The 25,006-nt window shown below is 43.2% G+C and overlaps 1 protein-coding gene across 2 annotated transcripts in view; it reads left to right on the top strand.

The window, feature by feature from the left end:
* Positions 1–453: 453 nt before the first annotated feature.
* Positions 454–25,006, top strand: part of LOC135516936 (lysophosphatidic acid receptor 1-like) — a 57,711-nt gene continuing 33,158 nt past the window's right edge. Inside the window, exon 1 of one of the 2 annotated variants that reach the window (XM_064941002.1) lies at positions 454–740. The gene's annotated coding sequence lies outside the window, so the exon portion shown is untranslated. Of the gene's footprint in view, positions 741–17,713; positions 17,817–25,006 lie in introns of those variants that run through there. The other variant, XM_064941003.1, reaches the window with a different exon arrangement.

Here is a 25,006-nt window from a genome sequence, read left to right as displayed (position 1 = left end):
CCCTCATCCCTGAAAACATGTCACCGACTGTTGCATAACATAAATCTAGCCATGTTTTTCAAAGCAAACTTTATCAGGAAATCATGCAGATATCTGTTGTCACCTGTTAATTAAAAAATAAAATATGCATTTTAAACTAATTAGGCATGCATGAGCAGCAGTTCTGTCTTAAATTAATTTTCAATTTGACGAGCTATGATGCTGCGTCATGTGATGCTCATTAGCATCACTGTAGACCGAACGTTTGCGTGCCAGTTCAACGCTATCAAAAACAATCTTTCTATATAGTTAACCTTAGCCTATAATATCACAAAGAAAAATAAAACTACCTAAATTAGAACATATAGGAAGCTAATTGGTAAATAATACAGTCGCGTGTCTCTCCCCCTCGCCCTACAAAAAAAGGAGTGTTTTCAATTATGCGCTCAAGAAAAAAGTGTGACGTCATGCAGCGGTCCAGTCCCGTCGAGTGGCGAACAGGGCTCTGAGACGCTACAGAGGACGACGCAAGGAAAGTAGAGAGCCACCATAACTATGCAATCACAAAAACACACTCGTCTCTATGGACTGTAAAATGAAAAGATCACACATCCTCAACTTGGATTGGAAGAAACAACACATGCGACTCTGATGACCAACACAATAACGGAATTCACTTTTTGGAGTTTGGGAGTTCACTCCGAAATAATCTTTTGGCGTTTCAAGCAACAGTTTGTAAATATCGCTGAGACAGAACGACTGTAAGTAGGAATTTATTTGTTTATCTCGAACATAAAACATTTTAATCTCCAACACGTAGCCTATAGATATACGAGATGTGTCCGTTTTTCCTTCTCCCTCGCGCACCTTCAGCTGCATCTTCAGGTGTCTATGCAAATGTAGGTAGGTTGTTTTCAAATGTCACGGCCACGTATTATCATTCACAATCAATTGTTGACAACTGTTTAATGGTAGTTACCGCCGATGTCGTGTTCCTGGTCAACGTCTATTTAATATGTCTGGATTTCACGGCAGAAAACCGTGCAGCTGAATCATAACTTGTTGCGCCTGTGCAGTGCCAGGTAAAGCTATTGAATTTTTACGTTAGTTCAATATATGCATCTTCGTTTTTCCATGGACAAAAAAAAAACAGATGAAATGTGGGCTTTGGAAAATGGGAATAACTGTTACCTGGGTTGATCGATTTGGGCAACTTTAAACTTTTTCTTCGATGAATCCTTGGTAGACTAATTATTCAGAATAAAACACCTGGGTCCTGTAATCCCCCAGGCTCTATCCTGTGGTCCTGTAATCCCCCAGGCTCTATCCTGTGGTCCTGTAATCCCCCAGGCTCTATCCTGTGGTCCTGTAATCCCCCAGGCTCTATCCTGTGGTCCTGTAATCCCCCAGGCTCTATCCTGTGGTCCTGTAATCCCCCAGGCTCTATCCTGTGGTCCTGTAATCCCCCAGGCTCTATCCTGTGGTCCTGTAATCCCCCAGGCTCTATCCTGTGGTCCTGTAATCCCCCAGGCTCCTGTAATCCTGTGGTCCTGTAATCCCCCAGGCTCTATCCTGTGGTCCTGTAATCCCCCAGGCTCTATCCTGTGGTCCTGTAATCCCCCAGGCTCTATGCTGTCCTGTGGTCCTGTAATCCCCAGGCTCCTGTGGTCCTGTAATCCCCCAGGCTCTATCCTGTGTCCTGTAATCCCCAGGCTCTATGCTGTAATCCCCCAGGCTCTATCCTGTGGTCCTGTCGTCCTGTAATCCCCCAGGCTCTATCCTGTGGTCCTGTAATCCCCCAGGCTCTATCCTGTGGTCCTGTAATCCCCCAGGCTCTATGCTGTCCTGTCCTGTAATCCTCCAGGTCCTGTAAATCCCCAGGCTCTATCCTGTGGTCCTGTAATCCCCCAGGCTGTGGTCCTGTAATCCCTGTAATCCCCAGGCTCTGTGGTCCTGTAATCCCTGTAATCCTGTAATCCAGGCTCTATCCTGTGGTCCTGTAATCCCCCAGGCTCTATCCTGTGGTCCTGTAATCCCCCAGGCTCTATCCTGTGGTCCTGTAATCCCCAGGCTCTATCCTGTGGTCCTGTAATCCCCCAGGCTCTATCCTGTGGTCCTGTAATCCCCCAGGCTCTATGCTGTCCTGTAATCCCCCAGGCTCTATCCTGTGGTCCTGTAATCCCCCAGGCTCTATCCTGTCCCCCAGGTCCTGTAATCCCCCAGGCTCTATCCTGTGGTCCTGTAATCCCCCAGGCTCTATGCTGTGGTCCTGTAATCCCCCAGGCTCTATGCTGTGGTCCTGTAATCCCCAGGCTCTATGCTGTCGTCCTGTAATCCCCCAGGCTCTATGCTGTAATCCCCCAGTCCTGTAATCCCCCAGGCTCTATGCTGTGGTCCTGTAATCCTCCAGGCTCTATGCTGTCGTCCTGTAATCCCCCAGGCTCTATGCTGTCGTCCTGTAATCCCCCAGGCTCTATGCCGTCATCCTGTAATCCCCAGGCTCTATGCTGTCGTCCTGTAATCCCCCAGGCTCTATGCTCGTCCTGTAATCCCCCAGGCTCTATGCCCTGTAATCAGGCTCTATGCCGTCGTCCTGTAATCCCCAGGCTCTAGCCGTCTCCTGTATGCTATCCTGTCGTCCTGTAATCCCCCAGGCTCTATGCTGTCATCCTGTAATCCTCCAGGCTCTATGCTGTGCCTGTAATCCTCCAGGCTCTATGCTGTCGTCCTGTAATCCCCCAGGCTCTATGCTGTCGTCCTGTAATCCCCCAGGCTCTATGCTGTCGTCCTGTAATCCCCCAGGCTCTATGCTGTCGTCCTGTAATCCCCAGGCTCTATGCTGTCGTCCTGTAATCCTCCAGGCTCTATGCTGTCCTGTCGTCCTGTAATCCCCCAGGCTCTATGCTGTCACCCTGTAATCCCCCAGGCTCTATGCTGTCGTCCTGTAATCCCCCAGGCTCTATGCCGTCATCCTGTAATCCCCAGGCTCTATGGTCTCCTGTAATCCCCCAGGCTCTATGCTGTCATCCTGTAATCCCCAGGCTCTATGGCCTGTAATCCCCCAGGCTCTATGCTGTCGTCCTGTAATCCCCCAGGCTCTATGCTCCCCCAATCCCCCAGGCTCTATGCTGTCGTCCTGTAATCCCCCAGGCTCTATGCTGTCGTCCTGTAATCCTCCAGGCTCTATGCTGTCCTGTCGTCTGTAATCCCCCAGGCTCTATGCTGTCCTGTAATCCCCCAGGCTCTATGCTGTCGTCCTGTAATCCCCCAGGCTCTATGCTGTCATCCTGTAATCCTCCAGGCTCTATGCTGTCCCTGTAATCCCCCAGGCTCTATGCTGTCAAATCCTCCAGGCTCTATGCTGTCCCTGTAATCCTCCAGGCTCTATGCTGTCGTCCTGTAATCCCCCAGGCTCTATGCTGTCGTCCTGTAATCCCCCAGGCTCTATGCTGTCCTGTCCTGTAATCCCCTCTAGGCTCTATGCTGTCATCCTGTAATCCCCCAGGCTCTATGCTGTCGTCCTGCAATCCTCCCCAGGCTCTATGCTGTCCTGTCCTGTCCCCCAGGCTCTATGCTGTAATCCCCAGGCTCTATGCTGTCGTCCTGTAATCCCCCAGGCTCTATGCTGTATCCTGGCTCTATGCTGTCGTCCTGTAATCCCCCAGGCTCTATGCTGTCGTCCTGTAATCCTCCAGGCTCTCTGCTGTCTATGTCCTGTAATCCTCCAGGCTCTATGCTGTAATCCTCCAGGCTCTATGCTGTCCCTGTAATCCTCCAGGCTCTATGCTGTCCCCCAGGCTCTATGCTGTCCTGTAATCCTCCAGGCTCTATGCTGTCGTCCTGTAATTCCCCAGTCTCTATGCTGTCGTCCTGTAATCCTCCAGGCTCTATGCTGTCGTCCTGTAATCCCCCAGGCTCTATGCTGTCGTCCTGTAATCCTCCAGGCTCTATGCTGTCGTCCTGTAATCCTCCAGGCTCTATGCTGTCGTCCTGTAATCCCCCAGTCTCTATGCTGCCCCGTAGCTCTTACAGATTATTTCAGTCTTTTGCTTAAACATTGGCAAGGACAGATTGATAGTCATCAAACATTCCTGTTGGTTTTTGGCATGTCCCCAAAGTCTACGCCTTGGTGTAGTCTCTCTCTGGCTCTGAGAGGGCTGTGTTCAATGCTGGGTGCCGGTCTGAGGTCTCAATAACAATGGTTTGGACAAAAGTAATCTTTTTTTTTTCACTTTGTTTTGCTTTGAATCAGAACTACCTTTATTTGCCAATACATTAAGATGTACATGGATTTGATATGGTGCTGACAACTCCTTAAAATTAACTGAATATAGAAAATTGAATTTGTCAGATCCTGTCATCTAATACATGGACTACATGTGGACACCTGCTCGTTGAACATATCATTCTAAAATCATTGGCATTAATATGGACATCCCCCTTTGCTGCTATATCATTCTAAAAGCCTCCACTCTTCTGGGATTTCCACTATGGACTGCCCCCATCCCCCCTTTTGCTGCTATAACAGCCTCCACTCTTCTGGGAAGGCTTTCCACTAGATGTTGGAACATTGCTGCTATAACAGCCTCCACTCTTCTGGGAAGGCTTTCCAGATGTTGGAACATTGCTGCTTTCCACTAGATGTTGTAACATTGCTGCTATAACAGCCTCCACTCTTCTGGGAAGGCTTTCCACTATATGTTGGAACATTGCTGCTATAACAGCCTCCACTCTTCTGGGAAGGCTTTCCACTAGATGTTGGAACATTGCTGCTATAACAGCCTCCACTCTTCTGGGAAGGCTTTCCACTAGATGTTGGAACATTGCTGCTATAACAGCCTCCACTCTTCTGGGAAGGCTTTCCACTAGATGTTGGAACACTGCGGCGGGTCCAAGAGCTTTAGTGAGGTCGGGTACTGATGTTGAGTGATTAGGCCTGGCTCGCAGGTGGCATTTCAATTCATCCCAAAGGTGTTAGATGGGGTTAGGGCTCTGTGGAATCCAGTCAAGTTTTTCCTCTTCGATCTCGACAAACAATTTCTGTTTGGACCTCGTTTTTCTGCACGGGGGAATTGTTGCCACACATTTGGAAGCACAGAATCGTCTAAAATGTCATTGTATGCTGTAGCATTTAAGATTTCCCTTCACTGGAACTAAGCCCGAACCATGAAAAACAGCCCAAGGCCATTATTCCTCCTCCACCAAACTTTACAGTTGGCACTACGCATAGTCTTCTCCTGCCATCCACCAAATCCAGATTTGTCCGTCGAACTGCCAGATGATGAAGCGTGATTCATCACTCCAGAGAACGTGTTTCCACTGCTCCAGATTCCAATGGCGGTGAGCTTCACCCCTCCCCGGCCGTCACGTGCGTGGCAGAACAGTTTGTAGGACAAACCGTTCCAGATGATTTTGTGAGAAGACCGTTTTTCGTGATGTCTCATGGTCTGTGCAGACACCGCTCTGTCATCTTTCACAGCAGATGCGTAAGTGCGATACAGGCAGATGTGCAGATTGAGACATTTGTTTAGTATTGTGCTATTTAGATTTCCTCGGGGCGGAGACATCGACCATAGCAGGTTCAGTGTTAAAATTTGCCTTCTGAAAATGTATCTGTAATCGGCTTTATAGCCGCTTGTCGAAAACACTGCATGTGTTTCACCACGCTAACACAGTGGGCATCATAGTAAGAAGGCCCTGGTATGGGTTTCACCACGTTAACACAGTGGGCATCATAGTAAGAATGCCCTGGTAGTGGTTTCACCACGTTAACACAGTGGGCATCATAGTAAGAACACAGTGCCCTGGTATGGGTTTCACCACGTTAACACAGTGGGCATCATAGTAAGAATGCCCTGGTATGGGTTTCACCACGTTAACACAGTGGGCATCATAGTAAGAATGCCCTGGTATGGGTTTCACCACGTTAACACAGTGGGCATCATAGTAAGAATGCCCTGGTATGGGTTTCACCACGTTAACACAGTGGGCATCATAGTAAGAATGCCCTGGTATGGGTTTCACCACGTTAACACAGTGGGCATCATAGTAAGAATGCCCTGGTATGGGTTTCACCACGTTAACACGATGGGCATCAGTATCACAGGGACGTGAGGCAGGAAGTAGATTAAAGGCACCTCAGTGGTATTCTAAATGGCCTTTTTATAGTGGTGTGGTCTAAAGTAGTGTGCTATATAGGGCTCTGGTCTATAATTGTGCACTACATATGGAATAGGGGCTCTGGTCTAAAGTAGTGCACTATATAGGGAATAGGCCCTGGTCTATAGTAGTGCACTATATAGGGAATACGGTGCAATTTGGGACTGTCCCTGTGTTTTTGTGAATGTGACAAATGATGAGTGGTGATAGTGATTGTTGATGCTGTCAAACCAACCAGATGGGAAGAGCCTGCACCGGCCGGTAGGTCAGATGGAATGCAGGTCAGTCCCAGGAGAGACCTGCGTCCTGTCCCAGCCTCAACCCCAGCCCCTTCCTCAGCTCTCCCAGGGATGGCTTCATGTTCATTGGGCAAGTAAACATGGAATAGCCCTCACACTGTCTGGTGTATTATATGCCCACGTCGGTCACACTCCATGCCCAACTTGGAGGGAGAATAACACGTGGTTACTCTGTAGTAGAGGTCAACCGAATGGCCAATTTCAAGTTTTCATAACAATCGGAAATCGGTATTTTTGGGCGCCAACTTTTTATTTTTTTTTTTTACACCTTGGTTATAGTAGTGGTAGTGACTACAGTAGTAATGGTAGATATAGTAGTGGTAGTGACTACAGTAGATATAGTAGTGGTAGTGACTGGTTATAGTAGTGGTAGTGACTACTGGTTATAGTAATGGTAGTGACTGGTTATAGTAGTGGTAGTGACTGGTTATAGTAGTGGTAGTGACTGGTTATAGTAGTGGTAGTGACTGGTTATAGTAGTGGTAGTGACTGGTGGTAGTGACTGGTTCTAGTAGTGGTAGTGACTGGTTATAGTAGTGGTAGTGACTACAGTAGTAATGGTAGATATAGTAGTGGTAGTGACTGGTTATAGTAGTGGTAGTGACTGGTTATAGTAGTGGTAGTGACTGGTTATAGTAGTGGTAGTGACTGGTTATAGTAGTGGTAGTGACTGGTTATAGTAGTGGTAGTGACTGGTTATAGTAGTGGTAGTGACTGGTTATAGTAATGGTAGTGACTGGTTATAGTAGTGGTAGTGACTACAGTAGTAATGGTAGTGACTACAGTAGTAATGGTAGTGACGGGATATAGTTTTAGTAATGGTAGTGACTGGTTATAGTAGTGGTAGTGACTACAGTAGTAATGGTAGTGACTGGTTATAGTAGTGGTAGTGACTGGTTATAGTAGTGGTAGTGACTACAGTAGTAGTGGTAGTGACTGGTTATAGTAGTAGTGACTAGTGACTGGTTATAGTAGTGGTAGTGACTGGTTGTAGTAGTGGTAGTGACTGGTTATAGTAGTGGTAGTGACTACAGGTAGTATAGTAGTGGTAGTGAGTGACTGGTTATAGTAGTGGTAGTGACTGGTTATAGTAGTGGTAGTGACTGGTTATACTGGTTAGTAGTAGTGGTAGTGACTGGTTATAGTAGTGGTAGTAGACTGGTTATAGTAGTGGTAGTGACTGGTTATAGTAGTGGTAGTGACTGGTTATAGTAGTGGTAGTGACTGGTTATAGTAGTGGTAGTGACTGGTTACAGTAGTAGTGGTAGTGAGTGACTGGTTATAGTAGTGGTAGTGACTGGTTATAGTAGTGGTAGTGACTGGTTATAGTAGTGGTAGTGACTGGTTATAGTAGTAATGGTAGTGACTGGTTATAGTAGTGGTAGTGACTACAGTAGTAGTGGTAGTGACTGGTTATAGTAGTGGTAGTGACTGGTTATAGTAGTGGTAGTGACTCTACTGGTTATAGTAGTAGTGGTAGTGACTGGTTATAGTAGTGGTAGTGACTGGTTATAGTAGTGGTAGTGACTGGTTATAGTAGTAGTGGTAGTGACTACAGTAGTAGTGGGTTATAGTAGTGGTAGTGACTGGTTATAGTAATGGTAGTGACTGGTTATAGTAGTGACTGGTAGTAGAGTGACTGGTTATAGTAGTGGTAACTGGTAGTGACTGGTTATAGTAATGTTAGTGACTGGTTATAGTAGTGGTAGTGACTGGTTATAGTAGTGGTAGTGACTGTAGTAGTGACTACAGTAGTGACTGTAGTAGTGGTAGTGACTGGTTATAGTAGTGGTAGTGACTGGTTATAGTAGTGGTAGTGACTGGTTATAGTAGTGGTAGTGACTGGTTATAGTAGTGGTAGTGACTGGTTATAGTAGTGTGACTACAGTAGTAATGGTAGTGACTGGTTATAGTAGTGGTAGTGACTACAGTAGTAGTGGTAGTGACTGGTTATAGTAGTGGTAGTGACTACAGTAGTAGTGGTAGTGACTGGTTATAGTAGTGGTAGTGACTGGTTATAGTAGTGGTAGTGACTGGTTATAGTAGTGGTAGTGACTGGTTAGTAGTAGTGGTAGTGACTACAGTAGTAGTGGTAGTGACTGGTTATAGTAGTGGTAGTGTCTAGTAGTATAGTAGTGGTAGTGACTGGTTATAGTAGTGGTAGTGACTACAGTGTAGTGGTAGTGACTGGTTATAGTAGTGGTAGTGACTACAGTAGTAATGTAGTGAATGGTTATAGTAGTGGTAGTGACTACAGTAGTAATGGTAGTGACTGGTTATAGTAGTGGTAGTGACTACAGTAGTAGTGGTAGTGACTGGTTATAGTAGTGGTAGTGACTACAGTAGTAGTGGTAGTGACTGGTTATAGTAGTGGTAGTGACTACAGTAGTGGTAGTGACTGTTAGTAGTGGTAGTGACTGGTTATAGTAGTGGTAGTGACTGGTTATAGTAGTGGTAGTGACTGGTTATAGTAGTGGTAGTGACTACAGTAGTAGTGGTAGTGACTGGTTATAGTAGTGGTAGTGACTGGTTATAGTAGTGGTAGTGACTACAGTAGTAGTGGTAGTGACTGGTTATAGTAGTGGTAGTGACTGGTTATAGTAGTGGTAGTGACTGGTTCTAGTAGTGGTAGTGACTGGTTATAGTAGTAGTGACTACAATAGTAATGGTAGTGACTGGTTATAGTAGTGGTAGTGACTGGTTATAGTAGTGGTAGTGACTACAGTAGTAATGGTAGTGACTGGTTATAGTGGTAGTGACTGGTAGTGGTAGTGACTAGTAGTGGTAGTTATAGTAGACTGGTTATAGTAGTGGTAGTGACTGGTTATAGTAGTGGTAGTGACTGGTTATAGTAGTGGTAGTGACTACAGTAGTGTAGTGACTGGTTACAGTACTAATGGTAGTGACTGGTTCTAGTAGTGGTAGTGACTGGTTATAGTAGTGGTAGTGACTGGTTATAGTAGTGGTAGTGTCTGGTTATAGTAGTGGTAGTGACTGGTTATAGTAGTAGTGGTAGTGACTACAGTAGTAGTGACTGTAGTGACTGGTTATAGTAGTGGTAGTGACTGGTTGTAGTAGTGGTAGTGACTGGTTCTAGTAGTGGTAGTGACTGGTTATAGTAGTGGTAGTGACTGGTTATAGTAGTGGTAGTGACTGGTTATAGTAGTGGTAGTGACTGGTTATAGTAGTGGTAGTGACTGGTTATAGTAGTGGTAGTGACTGGTTATAGTGGTAGGTTATAGTAGTGGTAGTGACTGGTTATAGTTATAGTAGTAGTGTAGTGACTGGTTATAGTAGTGGTAGTGACTGGTTATAGTAGTGGTAGTGACTGGTTATAGTAGTGGTAGTGACTGGTTATAGTAGTGGTAGTGACTGGTTATAGTAGTGGTAGTGACTGGTTATAGTAGTGGTAGTGACTGGTTATAGTAGTGGTAGTGACTGGTTATGGGTTATAGTAGTGGTAGTGACTGGTTGATAGTAGTGGTAGTGACTGGTTATAGTAGTGGTAGTGACTGGTTATAGTAGTGGTAGTGACTGGTTATAGTAGTGGTAGTGACTGGTTATAGTTATAGTAGTGACTGGTTATAGTAGTGGTAGTGACTGGTTATAGTAGTGGTAGTGACTGGTTATAGTAGTGGTAGTGACTGGTTATAGTAGTGGTAGTGACTGGTTACAGTAGTGGTAGTGACTGGTTATAGTAGTGGTAGTGACTGTAGGTAGTGACTGGTTATAGTAGTGGTAGTGACTGGTTATAGTAGTGGTAGTGACTGGTTATAGTAGTGGTAGTGACTGGTTATAGTAGTGGTAGTTATAGTTATAGTAGTGGTAGTGACTGGTTATAGTAGTGGTAGTGACTCTGGTTATAGTAGTGGTAGTGACTGGTTATAGTAGTGGTAGTGACTGGTTATAGTAGTAGGTAGTGACTGGTTATAGTAGTGGTAGTGACTGGTTACAGTAGTGGTAGTGACTGGTTATAGTAGTGGTAGTGACTGGTTATAGTAGTGGTAGTGACTGGTTATAGTAGTGGTAGTGACTGGTTATAGTAGTGGTAGTGACTGGTTATAGTATGGTAGTGACTGGTTATAGTAGTGGTAGTGACTGGTTATAGTAGTGGTAGTGACTGGTTATAGTAGTGGTAGTGACTGGTATAGTAGTGGTAGTGACTGGTTATAGTAGTGGTAGTGACTGGTTGGTAGTGACTAGTAGTGGTAGTGACTACAATAGTAATGTAGTAGTGACTACAATAGTAGTGACTGGTAGTGACTGGTTATAGTAGTGGTAGTGACTGGTTATAGTAGTGGTAGTGACTGGTTATAGTAGTGGTAGTGACTGGTTACAGTAGTGGTAGTGACTGGTTATAGTAGTGGTAGTGACTGGTTATAGTAGTGGTAGTGACTGGTTATAGTAGTGGTAGTGACTGGTTATAGTAGTGGTAGTGACTGGATATAGTAGTGGTAGTAATGGTAGTGACTGGTTATAGTAGTGGTAGTGACTGGTTATAGTAGTGGTAGTGACTGGTTATAGTAGTGGTAGTGACTGGTTATAGTAGTGGTAGTGACTGGTTATAGTAGTGGTAGTATTATAGTAGTGGTAGTGACTGGTTATAGTAGTGGTAGTGACTGGTTATAGGTGGTAGTGACTGGTTATAGTAGTGGTAGTGACTGGTTATAGTAGTGGTAGTGACTGGTTATAGTAGTGGTAGTGACTATAGTAGGTAGTGACTGGTTATAGTAGTGGTAGTGACTGGTAGTAATGGTAGTGACTGGTTAGTAGTGGTAGTACTGGTTATAGTAGTGGTAGTGACTGGTTATAGTAGGTAGTGACTGGTTATAGTAGTGGTAGTGACTGGTTATAGTAGTGGTAGTGACTGGTTATAGTAGTGGTAGTGACTACAATAGTAATGGTAGTGACTGGTTATAGTAGTGGTAGTGACTGGTTATAGTTAGTGACTGGTTATAGTAGTGGTAGTGACTGGTAGTAGTAGTGACTGGTTATAGTAGTGGTAGTGACTGGATATACTGGTTATAGTAGTGGTAGTGACTGGATATAGTAGTGGTAGTGACTGGTTATAGTAGTGGTAGTGACTGGTTATAGTAGTGGTAGTGACTGGTTATAGTAGTGGTAGTGACTGGTTATAGTAGTGGTAGTGACTGGTTATAGTAGTAGACTGGTAGTAGTAGTGGTACTGGTTATAGTAGTGGTACTGGTTATAGTAGTGGTAGTGACTGGTTCTAGTAGTGGTAGTGACTGGTTATAGTAGTGGTAGTGACTGGTTATAGTAGTGGTAGTGAGTGACTGGTTATAGTAGTGGTAGTGACTACAATAGTAGTGGTAGTGACTGGTTATAGTAGTGGTAGTGACTGGTTATAGTAGTGGTAGTGACTGGTTATAGTAGTGGTAGTGACTGGTTATAGTAGTGGTAGTGACTGGTTATAGTAGTGGTAGTGACTGGTTATAGTAGTGGTAGTGACTGGTTATAGTAGTGGTAGTGACTGGTTATAGTAGTGGTAGTGACTGGATATAGTAGTGGTAGTGACTGGATATAGTAGTGGTAGTGACTGGATATAGTAGTGGTAGTGACTGGATATAGTAGTGGTAGTGACTGGTTATAGTAGTGGTAGTGACTACAATAGTAATGGTAGTGACTGGTTATAGTAGTGGTAGTGACTGGTTATAGTAGTAGTGACTGGTAGTGACTGGTTATAGTAGTGGTAGTGACTGGTTATAGTTATAGTAGTAGTGTAGTGACTGGATAGTAGTAGTGACTGTTATAGTAGTGGTAGTGACTGGTTATAGTAGTGGTAGTGACTGGATATAGTAGTGGTAGTACTGTAGTAGGTAGTGACTGGTTCTAGTAGTGGTAGTGACTGGTTCTAGTAGTGGTAGTGACTGGTTATAGTAGTGGTAGTGACTGGTTATAGTAGTGGTAGTGACTGGTTATAGTAGTGGTAGTGACTGGTATATAGTAGTAATGGTAGTGACTGGTTATAGTAGTGGTAGTGACTGGTTATATGGTAGTAGTGGTAGTGACTACAGTAGTAATGGTAGTGACTGGTTATAGTAGTGGTAGTGACTACAGTAGTAATGGTAGTGACTGGTTATAGTAGTGGTAGTGACTGGTTATAGTAGTGGTAGTGACTGGTTACAGTAGTAGTGGTAGTGACTGGTTATAGTAGTGGTAGTGACTGGTTATAGTAGTGGTAGTGACTGGTTATAGTAGTGGTAGTGACTGGTTATAGTAGTGGTAGTGACTACGTTATAGTAGTGGTAGTGACTACAATAGTAATGGTAGTAGAGTGACTGGTTATAGTAGTGGTAGTGACTGGTTATAGTTATAGTGTGTAGTGACTGGTTATAGTAGTGGTAGTGACTAGTAGTAGTGGTAGTGACTGGTTCTAGTAGTGGTAGTGACTGGTTATAGTAGTGGTAGTGACTGGTTATAGTAGTGGTAGTGACTGGTTATAGTAGTGGTAGTGACTGGTTATAGTAGTGGTAGTGACTGGTTATAGTAGTGGTAGTGACTGGTTATAGTAGTGGTAGTGACTGGTTATAGTAGTGGTAGTGACTGGTAGTGAGTAGTAATGGTAGTGACTGGTTATAGTAGTGGTAGTGACTGGTTACACATAGTAATGGTAGTGACTGGTTATAGTAGTGGTAGTGACTGGTTATAGTAGTGGTAGTGACTGGTTATAGTAGTGGTAGTGACTACAAGTAGTAATGGTAGTGACTGGTTATAGTAGTGGTAGTGACTACAATAGTAATGGTAGTGACTGGTTACTAGTAGTGGTAGTGACTGGTTATAGTAGTGGTAGTGACTGTATAGTAATGGTAGTGACTGTAGTGGTAGTGACTGGTTATAGTACTGGTTATAGTAGTGGTAGTGACTGGTTATAGTAGTGGTAGTGACTGGTTATAGTAGTGGTATGACTGGTTACAGTAGTGGTAGTGACTGGTTCTAGTAGTAGTGTAGTGACTGGTTCTAGTAGTGGTGTGACTACAGTGACTGGTTCTAGTAGTGGTAGTGACTGGTTATAGTAGTGGTAGTGACTGGTTATAGTAGTGGTAGTGACTGGTTATAGTAGTGGTAGTGACTGGTTAGTGGTAGTAGTGGTAGTGACTGGTTATAGTAGTGGTAGTGACTACAGTAGTAATGGTAGTGACTGGTTATAGTAGTGGTAGTGACTGGTTATAGTAGTGGTAGTGACTGGTTATAGTAGTGGTAGTGACTGGTTATAGTAGTGGTAGTGACTACAATAGTAATGGTAGTGACTGGTTATAGTTAGTGACTGTAGTGACTGGTTATAGTAGTGGTATGAGTTATAGTGAGTGGTAGTGACTGGTTCTAGTAGTGGTAGTGACTGGTTCTAGTAGTGGTAGTGACTGGTTCTAGTAGTGGTAGTGACTGGTTCTAGTAGTGGTGGTGACTGGTTTTAGTGGTAGTGACTGGTTCTCGTAGTACCTGTTTTACTTTCTACTAGGCAACTGTTCTGGTTAAGTGGTTCTTATTTTCAATGTGGTAGTGACTGGTTCTAGTAGTGGTAGTGACTGTAGTGGTAGTGACTTGTTCTAGTGGCTGACTGGTTCTAGTAGTGGTAGTGACTTTTGTGGTAGTGACTGGTTCTAGTAGTGGTTGACTGGTTCTAGTAGTGGTAGTGACTGGTTCTAGTAATGGTAGTGACTGGTTATAGTAGTGTCTAGTGACTACACTAATGGTAGTGGTAGTGACTAGTGGTAGACTGGTTCTAGTGTGGTAGTGACTGGTTCTAGTAGTGGTAGTGACTGGTTCTAGTAGTGGTAGTGACTGGTTATAGTAGTGGTAGTGACTGGTTCTAGTAGTGGTAGTGACTGGTTCTAGTAGTGTTAGTGACTACAATAGTAATGGTAGTGACTGGTTCTAGTAGTGGTAGTGACTGGTTCTAGTAGTGGTGGTGACTGGTTCTAGTAGTGTTAGTGACTGGTAGTGACTGGTTCTAGTATGGTGGTGACTGGTTCTAAGTGGTGTTGACTGGTTCTCGTTGTGGTGGTGACTACATTAGTTATTTGCCTGAACATGAGAAAGTTGGTTTGGTGTCTCTACATTTATATGGTTGATAAATGTTTTTTATATTTTGAACTCGTATTGAAATGCTTGTATTTCTAGCTCCAATAGTGCAGTAATATCTAACAATTTCACCACATATACCCAAACAGATCTACATTTACATTTACATTTAAGTCATTTAGCAGACGCTCTTATCCAGAGCGACTTACAAAATGGTGAATTCACCTTCTGACATCCAGTGGAACAGCCACTTTACAATAGTGCATCTAAATCATTTAAGGGGGGGTGAGAAGGATTGCTTTATCCTATCCTAGGTATTCCTTGAAGAGGTGGGGTTTCAGGTGTCTCCGGAAGGTGGTGATTGACTCCGCTGTCCTGGCGTCGTGAGGGAGTGTCCAAGATCTAAGTAAAGGAATGGATTTTTTAGAATATTTAAAATAAATGGACGAGCAATGTCAGAGCGGCAAAGACTAAGATGCAGTATATACATATGAGATGATTTAATACAAAATATGTGAACATTATTAGTGACTATTGTTCCAATTATAAATGTGTCCAGTGATGTCATGTCTATGTATATAGGCAGCACCCTCTCTGTGCTAGTGATGGCTGTTTAACAGTCTGATGGCCTTGAGATAGAAGCAGTTTTTCATTCTCTCGTTCCAGCTTTGATGCCCCTGTACTGACCTCACCTTCTGGATGATAGCAGGGTGAACAGGCAGTGGCTCGGGTGGTTGTTGTCCTTGATTATATTTTTGGCCTTCCTGTGACATTAGGTGCTGTAGGTGTCCTGGAGGACAGGTAGTTTGCCCCCGGTGATACGGTGGGCAGACCGCACCACCCTGTGGAGAGCCCTGCGGTTGGGCGGTGAAGTTGCTTTACCAGGCAATGATACAGCCCAACAGGATGCTCTCAACTCTGCATCTGTAAAAGTTTAAGGTGCCAAGCCAAATTTGTTCAGCCTCCTGAGGTTGAAGAGGGGTTGTTGCGCTGCCTTCACCAGCTATCTGTGTGGGTGGACCATTTTCAGTTTGTAGGATAGCCTGAACATGTGAAAGTCTGTTTGGTGTAGCTTGAACAGTTCAAGAGTTTTATTGTTGGTTGAGTTTATTTTTGCAAATGTGTATAGTTATATTTGTTAAAGATGTGTTAAGAATTTGATAGTCTGAACATGTGCATGTTGATTTATTGTCTCTGGCTGGAACTATTCATGAGTTATTTTTTGTTAATTGATGCAAATCATATTTAAAAAATGTTTATTTTATCAAGGTTTGAAAGAATTTTAAGTTGGGGTTTGCCTGAACATTTTAAAGTTGGTCTTGTCGATGAATTAGGGGGGGTGGTCGAAGGATCTGCATTTGTCCATCAGGTATTCCAAGACGGGTGAATACTAGTGACCCACCACGACAACATCCGGTGAAATCGCACTGCGCAAAATTCAAAATACAAAAATCGTAATATTAAACATTCATGAAAATACAAGTGTCTCACATCGTTTAAAAGCTTAACTTCTTGTTAATCCAGCGGCTTTGTCAGATTTCTTTACAGCGGAAGCATACCATGCAATTATCTGAGGACAGCTCCCCGCATACACCAACATTAAAAACATTTTTCAAACCAGCAGAGGCAGAAAAACTACAATTACTTGCTCATTTTTCAAAAACAAGCCTGAAACCCTTTCTAAAGACTGTTGACATCTAGTGGAAGCCATAAGAACTGCAATCTGGGAGGAAGTCTTTTGAATATCCCATAGACAAGCATTGAAATGGCCTGTGACCTCAACAAATGTTTTTTTCCCGAATGGATTCTCCTTGCGTTTTCACCTGCCATATCAGTTCTGTTACACTCAGACATTATTTAAACCTCTTGAGACTAGGGGGCAGTATTTTCATTTTTGGAAAAATAACGTTCCCAAAGTAAACAGGCTATTTCTTAGGACAAGATAATAGAATATGCATATAATTGACAGCTTAGGATAGAAAACACTCTAAAGTTTCCAAAACTGTAACAAATTGCCTGTGAGTATAACAGAACTGATATTGCAGGCGAAAGCCTGAGAAAAATCCAATCAGGAAGTGACTCTTTTTATGTATTTATTTTTATTTTTTTGAAACCTCTGTGTTCCTGTGCCTCCCGATTTGAGCATTGAAAGGGATATCAACCAGATTCCTTTTTCTATGGCTTCCCTAATGTGTCTAGGGTCACAAGACATAGTTTCAGGCGTTTATTTTGAAAAATGAGCATGAACGACAACATTGCGTCAGTGGTCAGATGGTGGCTCTCCGAGTGATTTGTGCGTAATAGACAAAGGCGGCCATTGTTTCTCTCGCTCCTACTAAGAAGCCAATTGTCCCGGGTTGATATATTATCGAATAGATATTTGAAAAACACCTTGAGGCTTGATTAGAAAAAAAAACGTTTGCTATGTTTCTGTCGATATTATGGATCTAATTTGGAATATTTTTCGGGGTTGTTGTGACCGCAATTTCCGGTGGATTTCTCAACAAAACGTGAAGAACAAGCAGAGGTATTTCAGCTATAAAAAGAATCTTTATGGGACAAAAATTTAATTTGATTGCTTTTCTGATTTTCATGACCAAGTTACCTGCTGCCTGCTGGACATAATGCTATGCTAGGCTATCGATAAACTTACACAAATGCTTGTCTTGCTTTGGCTGTAAAGCATATGAATATTTTGTAGTAAGATTTTTTGTCTAAGAGGTTAACAGTTTTGTAAACGTCAGAGTGTTTTCTATCCAATGCTACCAATTATATGCATTTCCTAGCTTCCGGGCCTGAGTAACAGGCAGTTTACTTTGGGCACGTCAGTCAACCGAACTTCCGAATACTGCCCCCTAGCCCAAAGAGGTTTTAACAAACTATAGTTTTGCAAGTCGGTTAGGACATCTACTTTGTGCATGACACAAGTCATTTTTCCAACAATTGTTTACAGACAGATTTCTTCACTTATAATTCACTGTATCACAATTCCAGTTGTTCAGAAGTTTACATACACGAGTTGACTGTGCCTTTACACAGCTTGGAAAATTCCAGAAAATTAAGTCATGGCTTTAGAAGCTTCTGATAGGTGTACATGTTGATGTATTTCAAGGCCTACCTTCAAACTGCATCTTTGCTTGACATCATGGGAAAATCAAAATAAATCAGCCAAGACCTCAGAAATGTGGTGACTGAATTTTCGTTTTTTTTTTTTTGGTAGCCAAAAGTGATGTACAAAACGGAGCAATTTCTCCTATACAAAGAATCTTTCAGGAAACTGAACATTTGCTATCTAACTGAGAGTCTCCTCATTGAAAACATCCGAAGTTCTTCAAAAGGTAAATGATTTTATTTGAATGCTTTTCTTGTTTTTGTGAAAATGTTGCTGGCTGAATTCTAGGCTTATAGCTATGCTAGCTATCAATACTCTTACACAAATGCTTGTTTAGCTATGGTTGAAAAGCATATTTTGAAAATCTGAGATGACAGTGTTGATAACGAAAGTCTAAGCTTGAGAGCAAATATATTTATTTCATTTCATTTGCGATTTTCATGAATAGTTAACGTTGCGTTATGCTAATGAGCTTGAGGCTATAAATAGGATCCCGGATCCGGGATTGCTCGTCGCATGAAGTTAAAGCTTGGTCACAAATGGATCTTCCAAATGGACAATGACCCCAAGCATACTTACAAAGTTGTGGCAAAATGGCTTCAGGACAACAATGTCAAGGTATTGGAGTGACCATCAAAGCTCTGACCACAATCCCATAGAACCTTTGTGGGCAGAACTGAAAAGGCGTGTGCGAGCGAGGAGGCCTACAAACCTGACTCAGTTACACCAGCTCTGTCAGGAGGAATGGGCCAAAATGCACCCAAAATATTGTGGGAAGCTTGTGGAAGGCTACCCAAAACATTTGACCCAAGTTAAACAGTTTAAAGGCAATGCTACCAAATGTGAATTGAGTGTATGTAAACTTGAGACCCACTGGGAATGTGATGAAATAAATAAAAGCTGGAATAAATCATTCCCTCTACTATTATTCTGACATTTCACATTCTTAAAATAAAGTGGTGATCCTAACTGACCTAAGGCAGGGAATTTTTACTAGGATTAAATGTCAAGAATTGTGAAACTGAGTTTAAATGTATTTGGCTAAGGTGTATGTAACCTCCTGACAACTGTACTTTCTTTAGGCACTGTAGGTAAGTGACAAAACATACAGTGTGACTAACAGATATCTCACTAGGTTGTATTACCACCCAGCAGTATTGAAAACGGGACTTTTCCGTCTGGGCTGTGTTTTTCTGAGTTTTCCTGCTTTAACTCAACAGAGGAACTCAGTCAGCAATGCACTGGTTGAGTTAAACACAGGCTCTCTCACACACACATATACACATACACACACACACACACACACACACACACACACACACACACACACACACACACACACACACACACACACATAGTGTATGTCCAGTGTATTCAGGCCAGAGCTCTAGAGTTGAATTGGCTGATTCTCTTCTCCCCCAACACCCTGGCAGGAAGTAATGGGCCTCTGGGCTGCGCCTTGAGCACGTGCACATGTTTGTGAAAAAGCCTGGAGCCTCAGCGTGGGTCTTGTAATCGAATCCTTATCATTTACGCACAGCAATGTGGATGTGTGTGGTCATCTTATATGTTCACATTCCTTACAGTGTCTCTATAGCGTGCAGCGTGACACAATTCTTGAACTATACTGAAAAAATATATGAACTAACCCTGTTTTGACCCCAGGAAGAGTAGCTACTTTGGCAGCAGCTAATGTGGATCCTAATTAATACTAAATAAACAAAAATATGAAAGCAACATGTAAAGTGTTGGTCCCGTGTTTCATGAGCTGAAATAAAAGATCCCAGAAATGTTCCATACGCACCAAAAAACATATTTCTCTCAAATATGATGCATAAAATTTGTTCACATCCTTGTTAGTGAGCATTTCTCCTCTGCCAAGATAATCCATCCACCTGACAGGTGTGACCTTATCAAGAAGCTGATTAAACAGCACAATCATTACACGGATGCACCTTGTGCTGTGGACAATAAAAGTCCACTCTAAAATGTGCAGTTTTGTCACACAATACAATGCCACAGATGTCTCAAGTTTTGAGGGAGCATACAATTGGTATTCTCACTGCAGGAACGTCCACCAGAGCTGTTGCCAGATAATTTAACATTAAATTATCTACCATAAGCCACCTCCAACATTGTTTTAGAGAATTTGGTAGTATGTCCAACTGGCCACACAACTGCAGACCACAAGTAACCACGGCAGCCCAGGACCTCCATCTTCCTCCTTCACCTGCGGGGTGAGACCGGCCACCCGGACAGGAAACTGTTTTACACAACCTAATCATCTCTACACAAACTGTCAAACGGGCTCAGGGAAGCTCATTTTGTTCAGTATATTCCTAAGCTATGTCAGGGGTTCGGCAGGGGTCTGTAGAAGTTAGGGGATGGGGGGGGGGGTCCTGTCTAAATACTATAAACTGTGGAATTCATGGGCTGTGCCTGAAATGGAGGACTTTGGGGGTTGGGTGTGTGAGCACAACTTAGTGTTATATCTGTCAGTATGTAAAACATTTCCATCTGTTCTGCTTTTATGAGTACGGCCTGACACTATTTCAGATCCCCCTTCTTAACAGCTGTTTGTAAAATAATGTAAAATTTTCCAACCTTGCTCAACACTGAAACAGCTGTTGTGGAAGGTATTAACAATCTGCTGTTGACTGCAGATTCTGGATCTCCCAGCATCCTCATTTTGTTTTTCTTTCTTGAGCGGATGGTCGGGGGGGCTGGAACATAATTACAAATAATTTGTAGACTGCAGATTGACCGCAAGAAGCCCAAACAGATATGTTTGACTAAAACACAGTCATTATAAACTTACATTTCTATACGATCACGTGTGTCTCTATTACGTGTTGGAATACTTGGGAAAATATTTCTTAATTAAAATCACTTGGAGCTGATTTACTGGTGTACAGTCTGTTGACCATCAATAACAAATAAATAAAACATTTGCTCAACTTTGGGGGGATAAATAAAACGGCCCGCGGGCCACCAGTTGGGGAACCCTGCCGTAGAAAACACCATCCTCCTGCAGTGTCTCAGAGAGCACACTGCTGCTGTCTCTAGACTATAGCATCCTCCTGCAGCATCTCAGATAGCACACTGCTGCTGTCTCTAGACCACACCATCCTGAGGCGATGCTTATTTGAGACACCCAAGCAGGTCAGCAGTGCTGGAAACATCTGCCCTACAATTGTTGGTCAAGACATCCATCTGTTCCCTGTCATATCCAACCTGGGAGTCAAGTTTGATCCTTTTCTGTCCTTTTAATGCTCATATTGAACATGTCTGCTAAAGATAATGTTTCCATCTGTGAAACTTATCCACGCCTTCATCTTCTCCCGGGTTGACTACGGCAGTGCTCTGTTCGGAGGCGGGGGGGGGGCTACCAGAAAAATGACTTCAGAGGCTACAACTTCTCCAGAGTCAGCCCACATCAACCCCATCCTTTCTGAACTCCAGTGAATACCAGTCAACTATGGGATTAACTTTTAAAAACCTCAGTGTTGAAAGCCTTGAATGTATTGACTCCCATTTCTATCAATGAGCCACCTCACACTCCACTGCTTGTCTTACTGAATACTCAATAAATTAGCAGGAAGACTTTAGAGCAGTCCCCATTATTTTAGTGTGTGTGTGTGTGTGTGTGTTAAAAGTGTTTCTTTCATCCACACGTCTGTCATTAATCAAGATACATCCCAAATGGCACCCTATTCCCTGCTAGTGCACTACTTTTTACCAGATAATATAGGTTGCAATTTGGGACTGTGTCTTGAGGGAGCATTGTGTGCGAGCGTTGCAAAATACATTTACGGAAGCATGCTATTCAATCATTTCATCCTAACTGCTCACGCGATCCTGCAGGTGAAGAAGCTGGATGTGTTCCCATGGTTACACGTGGTATGCGGTTGTGAGGCCGTTTGACAAATTCTCTAAAATGACATTGGAGGCGGCTTATGGTATAAAAATACTCTTCCTGGGGTCCACACATGGGACCAACACTTTACATTTCAGAACAAGTTCTCATTTACAACTGCGACCTGGCCAAGATAAAGCAAAGCAGTGCGACACAAACAACAGAGTTACACATGGAGTAAACAAACATACAGTCAAGAATAGAAAAGTCTTTATACAGTGTGTGCAGATGGAGTAAGGAGGTAAGGCAATAAATAGGCCATAGTGGCGAAGTAATTACAATTGAGCTAAATCTTCGCTGGAGTGATAGATTTGCAAGTAGAAATACTGGTGTGCAAAAAAGTCAATAACAATATAGGGATAAAGTAGGTGGATTGGGTGGGCTATTTACAGGTGGGCTGTGTACAACTGCAGCGATCGGTAAGCTGCTCAGATAGCTGATGCTTAAACTGAGTGAGGGAGATAGGAGTCTCCAACTTCAGCGATTTTTGAAACTCATTCCAGTCATTGGCAGCAGAGAACTGGAAGGAAAGGCGGCCAAAGGAAGTGTTTGCTTTGGGGATGACTAGTGAGATATACCTGCTGGAGCGCGTGCTACGGGTGGGTGTTATGGTGACCAGTGAGCTGAGATAAGGCGGAGCTTACCTAGCAAAGACTTATAGATGACCTGGAGCCAGTGGGTCTGGCGACGAATGAGTAGCGAGGGCCAGCCGACAAGAGCATACAGGTCGCAGTGGTGGGTGGTATATGGGGCTTTGGTGACAAAACGGATGGCACTGTGATACACATCCAATTTTCTGAGTAGAGTGTTGGAGGCCATTTTGAAAATGACATCGCCGAGGATCGGTAGGATAGTCAGTTTTTTACAAGGGTGTGTTTGGCGGCGTGAGTGAAGGTGGCTTTGCTGTGAAATAGGAAGCTGATTTCTAATTTTGGATTGGAGATGTTTTAATGAGTCTGGAAGGAGAGTTTACAGTCTAACCAGACACCTACAGTGCCTTGCGAAAGTATTTGGCCCCCTTGAACTTTGTGACCTTTTGCCACATTTCAGGCTTCAAACATAAAGATATAAAACTGTATTTTTTGTGAAGAATCAACAACAAGTGGGACACAATCATGAAGTGGAACGACATTTATTGGATATTTCAAACTTTTTTTAACAAATCAAAAACTGAAAAATTGGGCGTGCAAAATTATTCAGCCCCCTTAAGTTAATACTTTGTAGCGCCACCTTTTGCTGTGATTACAGCTGTAAATCGCTTGGGGTATGTCTCTATCAGTTTTGCACATTGAGAGACTGAAATTTTTTCCCATTCCTCCTTGCAAAACAGCTCGAGCTCAGTGAGGTTGGATGGAGAGCATTTGTGAACAGCAGTTTACAGTTCTTTCCACAGATTCTCGATTGGATTCAGGTCTGGAATTTGACTTGGCCATTCTAACACCTGGATATGTTTATTTTTGAACCATTCCATTGTAGATTTTGCTTTATGTTTTGGATCATTGTCTTGTTGGAAGACAAATCTCCGTCCCAGTCTCAGGTCTTTTGCAGACTCCATCAGGTTTTCTTCCAGAATGGTCCTGTATTTGGCTCCATCCATCTTCCCATCAATTTTAACCATCTTCCCTGTCCCTGCTGAAGGAAAGCAGGCCCAAACCATGATGCTGCCACCACTATGTTTGACAGTGGGGATTGTGTGTTCAGGGTGATGAGCTGGGTTGCTTTTACGCCAAACATAACGTTTTGCATTGTTGCCAAAAAGTTCAATTTTGGTTTCATCTGACCAGAGCACCTTCTTCCACATGTTTGGTGTGTCTCCCAGGTGGCTTGTGGCAAACTTTAAACAACACTTTTTATGGATATCTTTAAGAAATGGCTTTCTTCTTGCCACTCTTCCATAAAGGCCAGATGTGTGCAATATACGACTGATTGTTGTCCTATGGACAGAGTCTCCCACCTCAGCTGTAGATCTCTGCAGTTCATCCAGAGTGATCATGGGCCTCTTGGCTGCATCTCTGATCAGTCTTCTCCTTGTATGAGCTGAAGGTTTAGAGGGACGGCCAGGTCTTGGTAGATTTGCAGTGGTCTGATACTCCTTCCATTTCAATATTATCGCTTGCACAGTGCTCCTTGGGATGTTTAAAGCTTGGGAAATATTTTTGTATCCAAATCCGGCTTTAAACTTCTTCACAACAGTATCTCGGACCTGCGTGGTGTGTTCCTTGTTCTTCATGATGCTCTCTGCGCTTTTAACGGACCTCTGAGACTATCACAGTGCAGGTGCATTTATACGGAGAATTGATTACACACAGGTGGATTGTATTTATCATCATTAGTCATTTAGGTCAACATTGGATCATTCAGAGATCCTCACTGAACTTCTGGAGAGAGTTTGCTGCACTGAAAGTAAAGGGGCTGAATAATTTTGCACGCACAATTTTTCAGTTTTTGATTTGTTAAAAGTTTGAAATATCCAATAAATGTCGTTCTACTTCATGATTATGTCCCACTTGTTGTTGATTCTTCACAAAAAAATACAGTTTTATATCTTTATGTTTGAAGCCTGAAATGTGGCAAAAGGTCGCAAAGTTCAAGGGGGCCGAATACTTTCGCAAGGCACTGTAGGTATTTGAAGTTGTCCACATATGCTAAGTCAGAACCGTTCAAAGTAGTGATACTAGTTGTGTGTGTGTGTGTGTGTGGTGAGGGCAGCAAATGGTTGAAAAGCATGCATTTGGTTTTTCTAGCTTTTTAAGAGCAGTTGGAGGCCACGAAAGGAGTGGCGTATGGCATTGAAGCTTGTTTGGAGGTTAGTTAACACAGTGTCCATAGAAGGGCCAGATGTATACAGAAGTGTGTTGTCTGCGTAGAGGTGGATCAGGGAACCACCAGCAGCAAGAGCGACATCATTGATATATACATAGAAAAGAGTCAGCCGGAGAATTGAACACTGGTACCCCATAGAGACTGCCAGAGGGCCGGTGACCAAGCCTTTCTGATTTGAAATCTATCTGAGATGTAGTTGGTGACCCAAGCAAGGCAGTCATTTGAGAAACCAAGGCTGTTGAATCTGCCAATAAGATTACGGTGATTGACAGTCGAAAGCCTTGGCCAGGTCGACAAAGACTGCTGCGCAGTACTGTCTTTTATCGATGGTGGTTGTTATGATATTGTTTAACACCTTGAGCATGGCCGATGTGCTCCCGTGACCAGCTCGGAAACCCGATTGCACTGCGGAGAAGGTACGGTGGGATTCGAAATGGTCTGGTCGAAATCTGCTTAACTTGGCTTTCGAAGACTTTGAAAAGACTGGCAGGATGGATATAGGTCTGTAACAGTTTAGGTCTAGATTGTCACCTTTGAAGAGGGGAATGACCGCGGCAGCTTTCCAATATTTAGGGATCTCAGATGATACGAAAGAGAGGGTGAACAGACTAGTGATAGGGGTTGCAACAATGGTGGCGGATAATTTTAGATAGAGAGGGTCCAGATTTTCTAGCCCA

Source organism: Oncorhynchus masou, chromosome 28 (genome assembly GCF_036934945.1).
Source record: "Oncorhynchus masou masou isolate Uvic2021 chromosome 28, UVic_Omas_1.1, whole genome shotgun sequence".
In the NCBI taxonomy this organism is placed as follows: Eukaryota; Metazoa; Chordata; class Actinopteri; order Salmoniformes; family Salmonidae; genus Oncorhynchus; species Oncorhynchus masou.
This window is presented reverse-complemented; position numbering and strand designations above follow the sequence as displayed.